Here is a 16,313-nt window from a genome sequence, read left to right on the forward strand (position 1 = left end):
ACCTTCTCGTGCCGGCTCAGTTTTACCACCTGAGCACCATGTCACAGCGGCCCATGAGGGATGTATTAGGGTGATATGAGAGCTCTCTGCTCATGTACCTAGATCAGATTTTATAGTTCTAGATATTTGTTATCTTTCTTTATTATTATTTTGTACCGAGGATGATGTACCTCATGGATATGATGTAACTTTTTGGTCTCATAGGTCATTTTGGCCTTTTGAAGACGTTAATACAACTTTCTTTCTTTCTCTCTTTTTGCCATACCCATAGACATGCTTCTCTATGATCCTCCATAGCCTCCACTTCATTGTTTTCTACAATGGGAAGTGCAGCTGCATTTGTTTTTGTAGAATTTCCACCTTTGTCTCTACCGACTTTCTCCATGGTCTTTCTTGAGGCTGTGTTTTCTTCTTTCAAAATAGTTTTAAATGTCTCAAAGAATATGAATGTCATGATCATAAAAGACAAGAGACCCTTCTCTCACTATCAATCCAAATGCACACTTTTGTTTGGTGGATTTGACCTTTCCTCAACCGTATTGAGCATGGCTGACATGGGGTAGCACTGCTAATGTGGTGATAACATGGCCTTGGTCCCTGATCGAGATGGTCCAAATCAAGCAAGATTGATGTCAATGGGTTAGCCTTGTCAACAAAGTAAATTTCAATAAAGAGAAGCTTGTATTTGCTTTACCCTGGGTCCTTGTGCTTGTTCCTGATCCATCGATTACTGATGATTATATTATGCTTTAGAGACGTGACGGATCTCATTTCCGCCAAAGGATGGAGATTGCAGGCAGACCTGACGAGTGTCGGATTTGTCGTCGAGACAGGGCCACATTGCTAGAGATTGTCCCAGATCAGATCGAGGGGCCATAGTAGGAGGCGGCGTGGTCCTACCCATCAGATGCCTTCTGCAGTTGCCGCGACTCCAGTTGCTCCTTTGCCATAGTAGATCACATAGTGTTGGGTTGTGGTTAGGGATGGCAGGCACCCTCGGACCCCTGTACTTACCGCTTCACCCACACCCCTTGTGGAGCACCCTAACCCTTACGCAGCTCTTACCTCGCAAGATGTTGATCCTTCTTTGGAGGATGAGGCTTTGCAGGCACATGATTTGGATCCTTCATAGGATGATGCTGCATTACAGTTACAGGATGATTGTACCCTTGAGGATGATGTTGCGCATTTGCATTGTCATGGTACCTCTCCAGTTTTGAGGACTAGCCTTGGTTTTTCCCCGGAGTGGGGGAGAGAGATAAGGTTTACATTGTCAGATTTTTCCTCCCTTACCTATGCGAGACGTACTTCCGCCTCTAAAGGGGGTTCTTCGTCGACCACGAGATCTGGTCGTTCCTACTTTGAGTCCTCATGAGGATTGTCTCTTGGAACATTCAGGGTCTTGGTGGTCTTGGAACATTCAGGGTCTTGGGGGTTTTTTTCCGCGTCGGCGGAAACAAATTGTAAAACCCCAACTTCATTGTGTAGTCACAAGTGAACCTATGGATGTATTGCACTTGCAAGAGCATAAACTGGATGCTAGCCAGTGTGGGAGATTAGACAAGCTTCTCTCGGGACACACCTTTTGGTCACCAGTTGTGGGTACGAAGGGTGGTGTCTGTATCTGTGTTTCAGCTTTGATCTTGTCTTGCATCATTGGACATGGTGTCATTTTGCCTACGAGAGCGTAGTGGATCCATCTTATGCAAGGTACTACACGCATTGGTATTCTCAACCTCTATGCTCCTAACCATAGAGGTGAGAGGATTGCCTTCTGGAAATCTCTCACTACACTAATGCCTCTTGCCAACCATTGGATTATTGGTGGGGATTTTAACATGGTTGAGATGCCAACGGATAAAATAGGTGGACATGAGGGCTTGGTGCATCCTCTTGAAAGAGCGTCTTGGGACAGGTTGATACTCTTCATTCATGGCAAAGATTGTTGGCATGAGGATGACATTTCGAGGAGACCATCCACTCTTCTTTATTTGTGGTCTAACAAGAGACGGAATGCAGGATGTATTTATGCACGGTTAGACAGATTTTATGTGGATGATTGGGTGCTTGACAGAGTGAGGCATACTTTTATTGCTATAGGCACCTCTAAACTGGATCATTGCGCAGTGGTTTTATGTATTAGAGATATGAATTGCCATGGATCAACATCCCATGTACGCATCCCTGATCATTTGTTTTCAGATGCAGAGCTATCACGTCGTATGCTTGATATTTGGAGATCTCATGATTTCTCATAGGCCTCTAGAAGCCTGGCCTTTGCTCTCTGTGATATTAGTGACTTTTATCACACATGTACCCTATCTAAGAGGCAAGAGGCCTTGGATTTAGAAAGGGCTATTAGATGTAGATTGGCTGCCTTACAGTAAGAGCACAAGAAACATCCTCATGCTCAATGGGTTGCAGATTCTTTATGTAGTGTTAGGGTAGAACTTCCATCACTCTCTTGAGCAGCGTGCGGAGTACCGTTTCCATGCCCAGGAATCCTTTTGGACACAGATGGGTGGCAGATGCAACAAACATTTCTTTGCTACTCACGGTGCATCTCATGCTAAAGATAGTGTCAGGCAGTTGCAGGATTCACATGGCACTCTTCACTTAGATCCTCTTATGGTTAGACAGATTGCCATTGATTTCTATCACCAGCTTCTTAGTGCTGAGCCACACTCTGATTTGAGACACAGTGCACATAGGAAGGTTTGGAATGCATTGCCACATTTGATCACTGAGGAGATGTGTGCCACTCTGGATGCCCCTTTTTCTATGCAGGAGTTTAGTCAAGCTCTTCATGCCTTACCTCATGGTAAGTGTCCAGGGGAGGATGGCCTCTCCCCTGTTTTTTTTCATTACTTTTTGGGATGAGATTGGGGCTGAGATCACATCGGCTCTCGAGGAGATGTGGAACACAGGTTCTATGCCTTTTTTCTCACTGAGGGGCTTATCTATCTTATCCCTAAGAGTGGGGATAAGACATTGATTGGCCGGTGGAAACCTATCACCTTACTTGGGACTGCATATAAGATTCTTGCTAAGGCTGTGAGCATTAGACTGTAGCTAATTTTGCAGGATGTCATTCATGATACTCGGAATGGATTCTTACATGGAAGGAGCATCTTTGATAACATTTTCTCGGTTTGGGAGGCCGTGGAATGGGTCAAAGTGAGCAATCAACCTTTAGTCATTCTGCTCTTGGATTTTGGCAAGGCCTATGATAGAGTGGGTTGGGATTTCCTTGAGGGTACTCTTAGCCATATGGGTTTCTCTCAAAGATGGATCAAGGGAGTTTCATGCATGTATCGTGATGTCCACAGTAGTGTGCTCGCTTGCGGTGATAGGAGAGCGGTTTCAGATTTCTCGCTTAGTATGACAGGGTTGTCCTTTAGCCCCATTTCTATATATCATAGTTGTAGAGGTCATGAGTGAAACCGGCCTCTGGTAGAAACCAAACTGCGGTAGACTAGCAGTCACCCAATCCAATTGTAGTCTAGCTAATAAACAATTAAACAGGAGCTAGAGTGCTCCAAAACAAGAAAGAGAACGACACCTGTTGGCCCCAAAGCTTGGCACTCCTTTCGGTATTTCTTTATTCAATTTCAATGGAAAAGTCTTACATGATTACAACATGGCCATTGATGGCTCGTATGGTTGCAAGTCCAATCTGCCAATCCTCAAGACCTCTTAGCATAGAGGTTACATAGGTTGGTGTCCCAAGAACACCGCACTGTTATCTTCTCTAATCTGCTAAGTCTGTACATCCATGAGTCCTTGAATATGCATCTGACTAAACCATGCACATAGCCACAAACTCAGCCATGAAAACAGTCCACAAACTCATCCAAATCAGCCCACAATCTTGTCCTGTTTCCACCCTTTGATTTGCCAAACCCTTCCTCTCACAAAGGGCCAGAGAGAACAACTCCGGAACAGTCACGAGCTAGTGAAAAGAGAGACTCCATAAGACAACTCCTGCAGTCCCACTTGCTCACAAAGAGAGAGAGAAACTTACAGTCTTTATGTCACTTTTCACAAGAGAGAAAAGACGCGAGGAAAAAGCCCCGTTCTGTCCTGCCCTCTTGTCTTGCAGCTAGGAGAGAGAAAACGAGTGAGAGAACCTGCTGTCCAGCCTTGTGTTCCCTTCTAACAGTCCACGCTTCCCAACTGATAACCAGCTGCTTGCCAAAAGCAAAAGAGAGAGAATAGGAAGAACCTGCAGGCACTTGTATTCTCTGCAGTACAGCAGCCAGCTTATCCTCCAAAAAGCCAAAGAGAGAGAAGAAAAAGAGACCTGTGTTTCTGTCCTGTTGCGCAACACAGCAGCCAGTTAGCTTCCCTCTCCAAGAGCCTGAATTCAGCTGCGCCTGCATACACAACAGCGCTGCCCGCCTGCAACTCTCTCCAAAAGCAAGAGAAACTGAAGCGCAGCCTGCCTACAGTCCCTCGAAAGGCAAGAGTAAGGGAAGCGCAGCCCTGCAGCCTGCCTGTATGCGTTTGTCTCAGAAAATCAGCCTTCAAACCAGCGCTGCCCACGAGCCTCACTTTTCCCAAAAAGCAAGTCATAGAGAGAGGGAGGCGTGTACTCCAAAAGTAGAGTTCTCCCCTGCTCCCCCCCCCCCCCCCCCTAAATATCCTAGGGGCCACTTAAAGTTTTAAAACTCTACTAGGGGCCACCCAAGGTTATAAAACCTTATGAACCTTAATTCCCTTGGCACCAAAGGTTATAAAACCTTTTAGCTTTAATTATCTTTGTCCCCTTCACACTTCGGGTTGTCCACACATGGGTCAATAAACCTTAGCCCCAAATATGAACCTTTAAAAATTTATCTTGCTCACCGACTACCATGCTCACACTTATGCTGCACCCATTTCACAGGGTCATGACCCCCCTCTTGAAAAATGGCAAGCGTCCTTGATTGCAATCTGGTGATACAGCAAGACATCCAAAGCGGAACCACACTAATAACAAAGGTTGCCCAATACAGTAAGATATCAGCCATGTGATCCAACTAAAATTGAAATGTACAATATGGCAAGATCAGCGTCCCAATCTCTCTAAGCCATGCATATGTAACAACATTCACTACGAACCAGTGGTGTAGTAATAGTCCAAGTTGTATACCACTGTGAACCATACACAACCACAACATCCAATGTGACGAGTACACATATATCATAGAAGTCCCATAAGCAGATGTAGTGTCAGTTGTCAATACCTTCGGGTGAGACAAAAGCTGCACCAAGCGACCTCTAGATGACATTTGAGCCTGTCTATATCAAGGGAGCGGAGGTGCTACCCCCCTCTTGAGCATCAGACAATGCTCTAGACCCATGCTCTGTTGAACCTGAATGAGTTGTAGCAAGAGTCGGCTCCAGCTCAAAGGCATCGAGATAAAGCTGCAATACCTGAGGCGAATTTGCTAAGTCACCCTCCTCCATCCACTTTGCATCCATCGGTGAATAGTTCTTGAACTTCAAAAGATAGCGACGGGAAACTTTACCTCGTACGTTTCTTTCCTTATGTGCCAGTATCTGCTCCGGAATAAGAACCTCATCAAGCTCCTCAACTTCCAGCTGAGCCTCATCTGATACATCCTCAGGCACATGCGCACGGAAAGGTATAAGTAGACTCACATGAACTGCATTGTGAATCCTCCAGTGATCTGGTAGCTTCAAACTATAGGCCACCTCACCAATCTTTTCCAATACCTTAAAAGGTCCATAATAGCTCATGCTCAACTTAGGGAATAAGCGCTCTTTACCCTTCTTCTTTTTGAGCCTAGCTTTCTCAAATCGCAAAAGAACCCAATCACCCAATGCAAACTCTAATGCACGTCTGTGACGGTCTACTTCCTTCTTTTACTTTTGCTGAGTCTTTTGGAGTGCCAACTTAACTCTCCTATAAGCTTCATCCATGTTCTCCACATATTGGTCAGCTTAAAGATCTTATCCTTTGTGTGCAAAATGGGTGGTATCTTCTTCCCTCCTTCCACAATCACAAAAGGCGCCTTGCCTGTCAAGGTATGGATGGTGTTGTTATAAGCGAGCTCCACCAAAGGAAGATACTTTTCCCATTGTTGCTTGTGCTCTGACACATAACACTTGAGAAGATCTAACACTGCGGAATTAGCCTCTTCTTGCCCATCTGTCTGTGGATGAAACGATGATGAAAACTTGAGAGTTGTACCCATGTTGTCAAACAACCCTCTCCAAAATAAACTCGTCATCCGTGGATCACGGTCACTAATGATAGACGAAGGCATGCCATGATACTTGAAGATGTTCGCCATGAACAACTTCACCATGTGATCAACTTTGATCTTCTTACGCACGGAAATGAAATGAGCCTGCTTCCTAAACGTGCATATGATAGTCCAAATGTCATCATTCCCCATTTGTGTCCTTGGAAGATCAAATATAAAATCCATGGCAATGCTCTACCAGGGTCTATCCGGAATAGGTAAAGGCTGAAGTAACCCTGGTGTTTTTTTATGGCCATACTTCACCTTCTTCTGACACACGATGCATTGCCTAACAAAAGCATCAACATCTCTTCTCAAGGTCGGCCAATAAAAGAAATCCTCAACTGCCTTTATCGTGGCGTCAATACCTCTATGACCTGCATACGGCGGAGCACGACTTTCAATCATAACCTTGAGTCGTAACTGCCTGGTGTCTACCATGCATCAACAAAAAGCCATCCCTAAGAGTACAATGATTATGCCGCTGACCCTCAGACATCTGATCATAGACCCTTCCAAAATCCTCATCCTGGGCATATTGCTCTTTCATCTCATTAAGCTCATGATGATAAGTGTTAGGCAAAATTTTGAAAGGTGTTTTGGGCTTGTGTACATATGGATGCATGGCATGCAAAAAAAGCTTTGCCCTGAATGCCCTGGCAGGTGTACAGAGTGGATGGCTTGGTAGTAGGCTAGTACAGGCTTGTCCGAAGCATGGTCTGCTGGAGATGGTATCAGTCACTCGGTCGCTCTGTATGTGTGCATGTTCCAAAAATAAAATGGGCACCAGATTGTATTCGAAGGAGTGCAAGAACATGTGGGCAATTAATTGTTGGGATGCCAATTAAATGTGTGCATGAGCTAGATCTGGAAGGTCTAGGAAAAGAAGGTGATGGGCGTGAAAATGTCAGAAGAAAGGTGCGCAAGGGAAATTCGATGAAAAGGAAGGATACTAAATTGGGCCAGGTGGCGGTTTCTTCCAGAACGAAGGCCGACTTGTGGGAAAGCCGCCCGGGAAAAAAAAAAGAGTGAGGAGGGTTGCTGTTGGGCGGGACGGCTGACAGTGAAGCCGTGAAGGAGGGAACGCCAACTGCAGCCAAGCTGAGAGGTGAAAAGAAGGGCGTCGATTGCAGGCCGGGGACAGTAGAGAGGTGCCGACTGCAATGGTAGCACGCAGGTAGAGAAGAAGAGGTGGCGGCGACTGAAGCTGCGAAGACAAGGAAGGTCGGCTGGTGGCGACAAAGAGAAGAAGTTCGTTGCTGAGTGGGCCGCCTCTGGTAACGGGCGTCGACTGCAGCGACGAGGACAGTAGAGGAGGCGAGGTCGTCTACTGCAGCGTGGGCAGTAGAAGAGAAGGCTGGCGGCAACTACAGGCCAGGAAGGAGAGCGAGCAGCTGGAAGAAGCGTGGGGACAGTAGAAAAGGAGGTGGTGGTGTCGACTGCAATAGGAGAAACGGAGAGCACAATGACGTTAGAGAAGAAGACGTCGACTGTAAGCAGCGGAGAAAGAAAGAAAGAAAGAAAGAAAGAAAGTTATATTAACGTCCACGGGAGGCCGAATCCGACGTATGGGACAGATCAGGTACATCCATTTACATTCCACTCTGGGTATCGATGCCAAAGAGTCATAAAACTGAAAAAAATAACTCAAAATGAACTCTTAAGACTCTTAAGAGTTTAAATTACAATGGGTTCTATTGCATCTAGTTTGAAATTGAGAAGTGAAGGTCGGCTGGTGACGACGTCAGAGAGCGATGTACTTTGTGGTGGTTGCCGCCTCTGGATGCAGTGAGGGGTAGGTGTTGCTTTGGTTGGTTGATGCTGGCAGTTGCTGGTAGCGGAGAGTTTGGAGATGTAGCTGTTCGCAACAGTGAAGTTGTGGAGGAAAAAGACGCCGACTGTAGTAGGAAGAGTGAAGGAGAGGAAGACGTCGAGAGAAAAGGAGAGAAAACGTTGACTGCAGTTCCGCCAAGTGCAACGAAGACCTCGGCTGTCTGTTTGTGGTCAGATGCAGAGAAGTCCAGCAAAGGAGACGCTGGTGATGACAGAAGAGTGTTTGTTTTGCCGCCAGTTCTTGGTGGCTGGTGTTTGGTGATGCCAGAGAGTTTTTTCTTGTTGGGGTGCAGCTCGTAGTAGCGAGTAGGGACAGCCTTGTGAGTATACATCTTGTGTGTTGATGTGAAGGTGTCGTGTATGTAAGATGGTGTGAGGAAAAGCTTCTGTGTCGGAAGAAGCTTGTATGGAAATGTTGGTTGGGAATTCAAGGATGGATGATACTGGTGATGTATCTGGCTATGGTTGTGTGTTGGTATCCTGTGTGTGTTGATTTGCAGGAGAAGGCGTGATTGACGTGTTTGGTGGTGTAGTCCACGGGTTTACACTCTCACAGTGCACTTTGTGCCAGCCTTCGATTACCTCGTCATGCACACAGTGGAAGTGTATGTGTTTGCTGGGTGTTTACTTTGACTATGGTGCCCCTGTTTTGTGCTAGTGATTTTCAAGGTTGGGGGAGTGGGAAGCTATAGAGGCATGTTCTCGTGTTCTTTTTTCCACCCCACAATAAGCAAGTGAAACTGTTGAGACCTGTGGCTTGCGTGACAAAGCATCTGCTACAACATTCTTTTAACCTTCCACATATACAATCTGAAAGTGGAACATGGACAAAAAGTTGGCCCATCTCATATGCTTCTTAGAAAGTTTAGTTTGCGTGAGGAAATAACGCTAGGTCTGATGATCTGTCTGCACAGTGAAATCAGTCCCAAGCAAATAGTGTTTCCATGTAGAAAGAGCATGAATCATAGCCAACATCTCTTTCTCATAAACTTGTAAATGCTTCTCGGCATTTTGTAATATACGACTCTCATAGGCTATCACATGTTCTTCTTGCATGAGAACTGTCCCAGTGTTGTTCCCACATGCATCACACTGGACAACAAAAGCCTTTCGGAGATCCGGTAATACCAATACGGGATCTGAAGTAAGCTTTTCTTTAAGCTTTTTAAAGGCTGTGATTTCCTGATCAGCCCATCGAAACGGAGCTCCCTTCTTTGTTAAAGCATGAAGGGTGAAGCAATCTCAGCAAAATACCGTATGTACCGCCTGTAATAGGAACACAAGCCCAAAAAGCTGCGTACATCATGCACAGTCCTCAAATTTGGCCAATTGAGAATTGCTTCCACTTTCGAAGGATCTATACGGACTCCATCTTTAGACACGATATGCCCCAAGAAGAACTCACTCTTCTTGTCATTAATGAACAACCTATGCTTCCGGAGTTCTTCAAACACAATGGCCAAATGCTTCCTATGCTCCTCCTCTGAGCGTGAATGCACAATCATATCATCAAATGAGCTAGGCTGAATCAATTCCTTTTTCAACAGCTCCTGTACTTGGCTCATAATTTCCTCTTGTTGGGCTACACTAACACGGTATGGCGGTCTATTTGGTGGGGTACTCCCCGGAATAAGATCAATAGCATGATCTTCTGGCCTTTCCGGAGGAAGTTCTTCTGGCAATGACTCGGAAAAACAATCCTGGTACTCACCTAGGAAATCAGTCCTGTCTTTATCTAACATAGACAAATTAGATTTAGACTCATCATCTTTTGCATCCTTTACAAAAACCAAATATGCGGAAAGATGCTTTTTCATTACTGATGAAATGGCCGAAGCCGATGCAATAGGAACAGATTCCTCTTTAAGCTTTACATCCAAAATATGCTCTTTCTCTCTATGAGTCAAAGTAATACTCCTCACTGTCCACATAACCCTGCACATGAAGCCTCAGCTTCCCAATAATAGGGGTAACGGGTTCTGCATAAGGACAAGCCATATTAGCCTCATGCAAAGGCCTCATCTCCTCTGCACGGATCCCCAATCTGCCAGCCAAATCTGGTGAGATAAAGTTGGCTCTAGCACCTGTGTCAAAGACAATCTCTAACTTTGCCCCATGCCCTGCACAACTCAATCTCCTCACCACATGGCTGTTCCCCAACAAGATCAGGAACTAACCCTGGAGAAGGCTTTGCTTTCTTAGACTTGGGCTCCCCTTTTTTGTCAGAGTTCTTTTGGGACTTTCGCTTCTGACAATTGAAAGACTTATGTCCCTCCTCAGTACAAAAAAAGCACTTCTTAGCATCCAGCAAAGCCTGTCTCTCCTCAGGAGTTCTCTTGGTCTTATACCGCTTCTCTGCAGGCATTGTTGCATCACGCGAAGCATGGCCTGACTTTTCAGTTTTCTTGCTTGTGCTTTTGCTACCCTTAAATCCAGGTGAAACTCTAGTGAGTAATGCATTTGCCGTCATGGCATTCTCTATCATCTGCGACATATTTGTTACTCGAGTCTTTATGCAATAGTCACGCACTTCCTTGGGCAACCCACAACAATACTTCTCAACCTGCTCTGACAATGGCACCGCACGATAAGAAGTAACTAGGAGTAAAGCTTCCCAAAACTTCTTCTTGTAATCCTCAAGATTCTCACATTTCGATGCATCCAACTTGTGCCATGCTGTCATCACATCCACCTCAAATGTAGATGTGAGCCACACAGAAGAGAATAACCCAACGATGGTGCTATGCCTTGCAAAAGAAGAGTGGACCACCACTGCAATGCATTGCCCTTGAGAAAAGTCGCGGATTTCCTCACTTTCGAGGATTCCGTGTAATTTCCACAAGAAAAAGCAGCATCAAACTGCTATAAAAAGGTAAGTGTCTTGAGCTTGTCTTTGGCCCCACTGAATGTGTCAAATTTTACTACAGCTTCCCCTTCCTTATAATCCTTTGCCTTACCCATAGGCGTTAGATTATCGTAAGGAAGTGGCCTCACAAGATTGCTACAACCTGCATTCATGCCCATCATAGGGTCAACATGGCCAGTTCCCACACCTGGCATACCATGCATTCCTGCTGATTCCCCCATGTTTCCAAACATACCACTATGCATACCGGGCTGCATGCCCCCATACATGTTTCCTTGCATTCCGGGCTGCATGCCCCCATACATATTCCCTTGCATTTCGGACTGCATACTACCATACATATTACCCTGCATACCAGGCTGAAAATTAGCTCCCAAATTCCCTTGCATTCCCATGCCTCCCTGAGGGTAACCCCCAGTCATAGATTGGAACACAAAACCACTGCCAAAATAGCCTGGATGCATAAACTGCTGCGGAATAGGTGGCTATCCGAAAAAGGAACTTTGTGGGTTTGCACCATAAGTGTTCTGCATGTTAGGAAACGGTCCAAAAGCAGGATCATGTGGGAAGGCACCACTATTGCCGTGAGGTGGGTTCCTAGAACGCTCTTTCTTCTTCTTCTTAGGCTCAGAAGGGGCTCTCATAAATTCAGCAAACTTCTCACTTTGTGTGAGCTCCATAAACACATCCATTGCCCCTGCCAAACGAGCTTTAAATTGGGCATCATCTTTCTCTTTACTTGGCATGTCTTCTGGCTGCGTTACATCCTCATATCGTGCATCTTCTGTAGCCTGTTCTCTTGCAAGTACATCCTCAGATTCAGTCCTCTCAGGAGTGGTCTCCTGCTCTTCCTCATCATCATAAAAATAGTCATCTTCAGTGTCTGACATCTTGCTGAAATTTTCAGCAATGGCTTTCCTTGAAACAACCACAAGCTCACCCCCTTAAGAAAGTTGATGATGGTCCCGGCAACGGAACCTTGCAACCGGCCTCTGGTAGAAACCAAAGTGCAGTAGACTAGCAGTCACCCAATCCAATTGTAGTCCAGCTAATAAACAATTAAACAGGAGCTAGAGTGCTCCAAAACAAGAAAGAGAACGACACCTGTTGGCCCCAAAGCTTGGCGCCCCTTTCGGTATTTCTTTATTCAATTTCAATGGAAAAGTTTTAAATGATTACAACATGGCCATTCATGGCTCGTATGTCTACAAGTCCAATCTGCCAATGCTCAGGACCTCTTAGCATAGAGGTTACACAGCTTTGTGTCCCAAGAATACCACACTGTTATCTTCTCTAATCTGCTAAGTCTGTACATCCATGAGGCCTTGAATATGCATCTGACTGAACCATGCACATAGCCACAAACTCAGCCATGAAAACAGTCCACAAACTCATCCAAATCAGCCCACAATCTTGTCCTGTTTTCACCCTCTGAACTGCCAAACCCTTTTTCTCACAAAGGGCCAGAGAGAACAACTCCGGAATAGTCACGAGCCAGTGAAAAGAGAAGACTCCATAAGACAACTCCTGCAGTCCCACTTGCTCACAAAGAGAGAGAGAAACTTACAGTCTTTATGTTGCTTTTCACGAGAGAAAAGACGCGAGGAAAAAGCCCCGTTCTGTCCTGCCCTCTTATCTAGCACCGGGAGAGAGAAAACCAGTGAGAGAACCTGCTGTCCAGCCTTGTGTTCCCTTCTAACAGTCCACGCCTCCCAACGGATAACTAGCTTCTTGCCAAAAGCAAAAGAGAGAGAATAGGAAGAACCTGCAGGCGCCTGTATTCTCTGCAGTACAGCAGCCAGCTTGTCCTCCAAAAAGCCAAAGAGAGAGAAGAAAAAGAGACCTGTGTTTCTGTCCTGTTGCGCAACACAGCAGCCAGTTAGCTTCCCTCTCCAAGAGCCGGATCAGGGCCTGAATTCAGCTGCGGCTGCATACACAACAGCGCTGCCCGCCTGCAACTCTCTCCAAAAGCAAGAGAAACTGAAGCGCAACCTGCCTACAGTCCCTCCAAAGGCAAGAGTAAGTGAAGCGCAGCCCTGCAGCCTGCCTGTATGCGTTTTTCTCAGAAAATCAGCTTTCAAACCAGCACTGCCCACCAGCCTCACTTTTCCCAAAAAGCAAGTCATAGAGAGAGAGAGGGAGGCGTGTACTCCAAGAGTAGAGTAGCACCCCCCCCCCCCCCCTAAATATCCTAGGGGCCACTTAAAGTTTTAAAACTTTACTAGGGGCCACCCAAGGCTATAAAACCTTATGAACCTTAATTCCCTTGTCATCAAAGGTTATAAAACTTTTTAGCTTTAATTATCTTTGTCCCCTTCACATTTGGGGTTGTCCACACATGGGTCAATAAACCTTAGCCCCAAATATGAACCTTTAAAAATTTATCTTGCTCACCGACCACCATGCTCACACTTATGCTACACCCATTTTATAGGGTCATGACAATGAGCATCTTCCTTCGCTCCACTACTTATATTTCTGGATTGAGGTTGCCTCTTCGTAGTCAAGAGGAGCTTGTTGACTCTGAGTTAGCTGATGACACAACCATGTTCTTGGAGGCCTCGCACATATGCTTATGTTCCTTCTGGGTAACACTGGAAGAGTTTTGTTTAGCAATAGGGGCACTCGTTAATTAGGCACAAATCTGTTGGTTTTTGGATTAGTGACTCACCGAGAGTTACTTGGGGTGTAGAGCTTGGTTTTACTTGGATCAGTAGAGGATGCACTACTAGATATTTGGGATGCCAGCTTGGGTTGATATTTCTCCTGCTGCATAGCAGTTTGCTCCGGTACTTTATTCGGAAGAAGCTCCTTCATTGGAGCTCCAAGAGATTAGATTTAGCTTCCAGAGCTTTGGTGGCTAATCAGGTATTGCTTGCCTCGGCTTGGTTTATTGCCTCTTCTTGGTGCTTCTGTCGTGCTTGCATTGGTCGATTGTGGAGATTGATCCCCAATTTTCGCTGGTCGGGTTTGGATGGCACCTCAGACACTCGTGCCAAGGTACCTTGGCTCACAGTTATTCAACCCAACGAGAGAGGGGCTTGAATATTATCGATCCGGATGTTCAGTGCAAGGCGTTGCTCTGCAAACTTGTGGTCGGAGGTTTCCTACTAGGCACTGAGCCTTGGAAGGATTTTTTCTTGTCTTCGATTTTCGGATGTACACCCCGGGTCAGGAGAGACTAGATGCCCAACACACGATTTTTGTTCACAGAGGCTGATATCAGGACACCATCTTTCCCTCCTATTGCAACCATTGTCAGAGCATGGAGAAGCATGAGATCTTTTTTGCAACAAAGGCTTCCTAGGTCTTTGGATGAGGCTGACCGACAACCTATTATGTGGAATTTGCTCACCAGGGATGAGGCCGGTCGGCCACTTAGTACATCTCGTTATATGCAGTGGTCAAGATTGGAGAGATGTGCATACATAGTTTTTGCTTGGAAGACCTTTAAGAGTCTTCCGGACGATCGGAGAGCTGCATCAATTCAGCATCTTAGGGGCTCTCTCATTTGTATTGATCAGATTGATGCAACTATTTTGCATGAGTGGCTCTCTGGGACCTTTCATGGAGACTATCATCCAAGTTGACTGGGGTTTTTTTCGAGGATAGGCATACCTTTGCAGGTGCTCTCCCGGGCGAGGAGGCTACAGATTGCATCATTTACTCTATCATGCCTGGAGGGAGATTGGGTAGATGTAGTATGGAGGAGATCATCCCAGATACTAGGCTTAGTCCAGGGAGGATTGTTGGTCGTTCGGGGAAGCATTGTTCATTGACCCTTCTCCTCAGATAGTGACTCATGGCTCTTGGTGTTTGTGGTTATATGGTGGCAGTCCTATCAGATATGTTCAGTGGGATCCAGGAGAGTGGGAGTGGATTGATGCCTTCGATCCTTTGAAAAGCCTTCCTTTTTTCAGTTTCATTGTCCGGAATGCTAGGCTTCTCCTCACTCGACAGATGCATAGAATCCCTACTCTCAGACCTCATTGGGAGAGCTATGATATTTCTCCAGTGATGTAGCGTAGATATTGGCATAGATTGGCACTCATACAGAAGGAGTGAGATCTCTCTTTTATTTTGGTTATTCTTACATGGTGGTCTCCCCACCAATCAGTGGAGATCGGTTTTCGGTGTAGCACCTTCTTGCCCTAGGTGTGTGGCAGATTCTGAGACTGTACAACATTGTTTATGGGGATGGAGCACTGCACAGTAGATTTGGGGTTCTGTAGCCCAACTTATGGGCAAATTGAGTGGCCGAGCCATGCATGTGACTTGGGGAGCAGTTGCTTGGCTCTCCGAGTTTGGTCCGCAGCTCTTTTATGAGGGCAGTGGTACAGATTCTACTCTTTTCATTTGTAGAGGTATTGCCCAGCATGGTTTATTGCAGGATGTCCCTCACTCTGATTATGCCCCCCCCCCTCCCTCTCCCCCCCCCCCCCCCACCCCCAGACAGAGGATTGACACCAGTTGGGAGATTGTTGCCAGTATTATAGCATGGCAGATCTGGAGAGCTAGATGCACGGAGGCTATTGAGGGTGTCCAGATTTTTGGGTCTCAGTGCGTTAGAACTATATGGGGCGATACCATCCATACTGTGATGGCTACTTGGGCTCGTATTTTGGGGTCCTCTCATTCTGCGCAGGCAAAGCGCGTGATATTTATGCGGGAGTGGGACCATGGCATCTTCTTTTCCACTAGTCCCACAGGTATTTCATGGCATCATGATGCTCCTCAGTGGTTGAAATCACCTTACATATTGGGGTGATTCTATTCTTTTCCGGCTTATAGCTGTGATTGTTGTATGTCTTTTTCATACGTAATAGAAGTCTCTTTCTGGGAAAAAAAAAAGATTTAATACCGGTAGTTGAAAGTGCGAGAAAAGTCTTCAACTTTAAAATACCCTAACAAGGCTTCCTAGAGTGCTTGCACACAAAGGACTTGACTTTTGGCATTAGTACATATGCTGCTAGGATTGGCTATCAATGCACATTCGCTTTAACCAAAGAGGGGCCAGCCTTAAAAGGCTGCCTATTTAAGACTGCTTGCACAGGGGGGTATACTTTTTGGAATCAATGGGTATGCTCCTAATAAAAACACTTGCATGAGTCAAATACGCATGTGGCATGCTCCATGGCATAGCAGCCTGCTATCACAGATGAGGAAGGGAGGTATGAATGGAGCTTCATCACATGGGATAGAAGTTGGGTCATCCATTCCAAAGTAATTGTACACTGCGTAGCCATATTTTGAATGAAGAAGGACAAGTGATCAAAAGTACAAAGACTCAATATATTGCATGATTGGCAACTTGTGGCTTAACAATCCGAATAAATCGAAATGGCTCCAAGAAAACTTCA

General features: G+C 45.7%; 1 protein-coding gene across 1 annotated transcript in view; it reads left to right on the top strand.

The window, feature by feature from the left end:
- The window catches only part of LOC147623967 (rho GTPase-activating protein 7-like), a 104,107-nt gene that overhangs the window by 56,811 nt on the left and 30,983 nt on the right, over positions 1–16,313 (top strand). The window lies entirely within an intron of this gene.

Source organism: Cibotium barometz, chromosome 26, assembly GCF_041138505.1.
Source record: "Cibotium barometz isolate CiBa-2024 chromosome 26, ASM4113850v1, whole genome shotgun sequence".
Classification (NCBI taxonomy): Eukaryota; Viridiplantae; Streptophyta; class Polypodiopsida; order Cyatheales; family Cibotiaceae; genus Cibotium; species Cibotium barometz.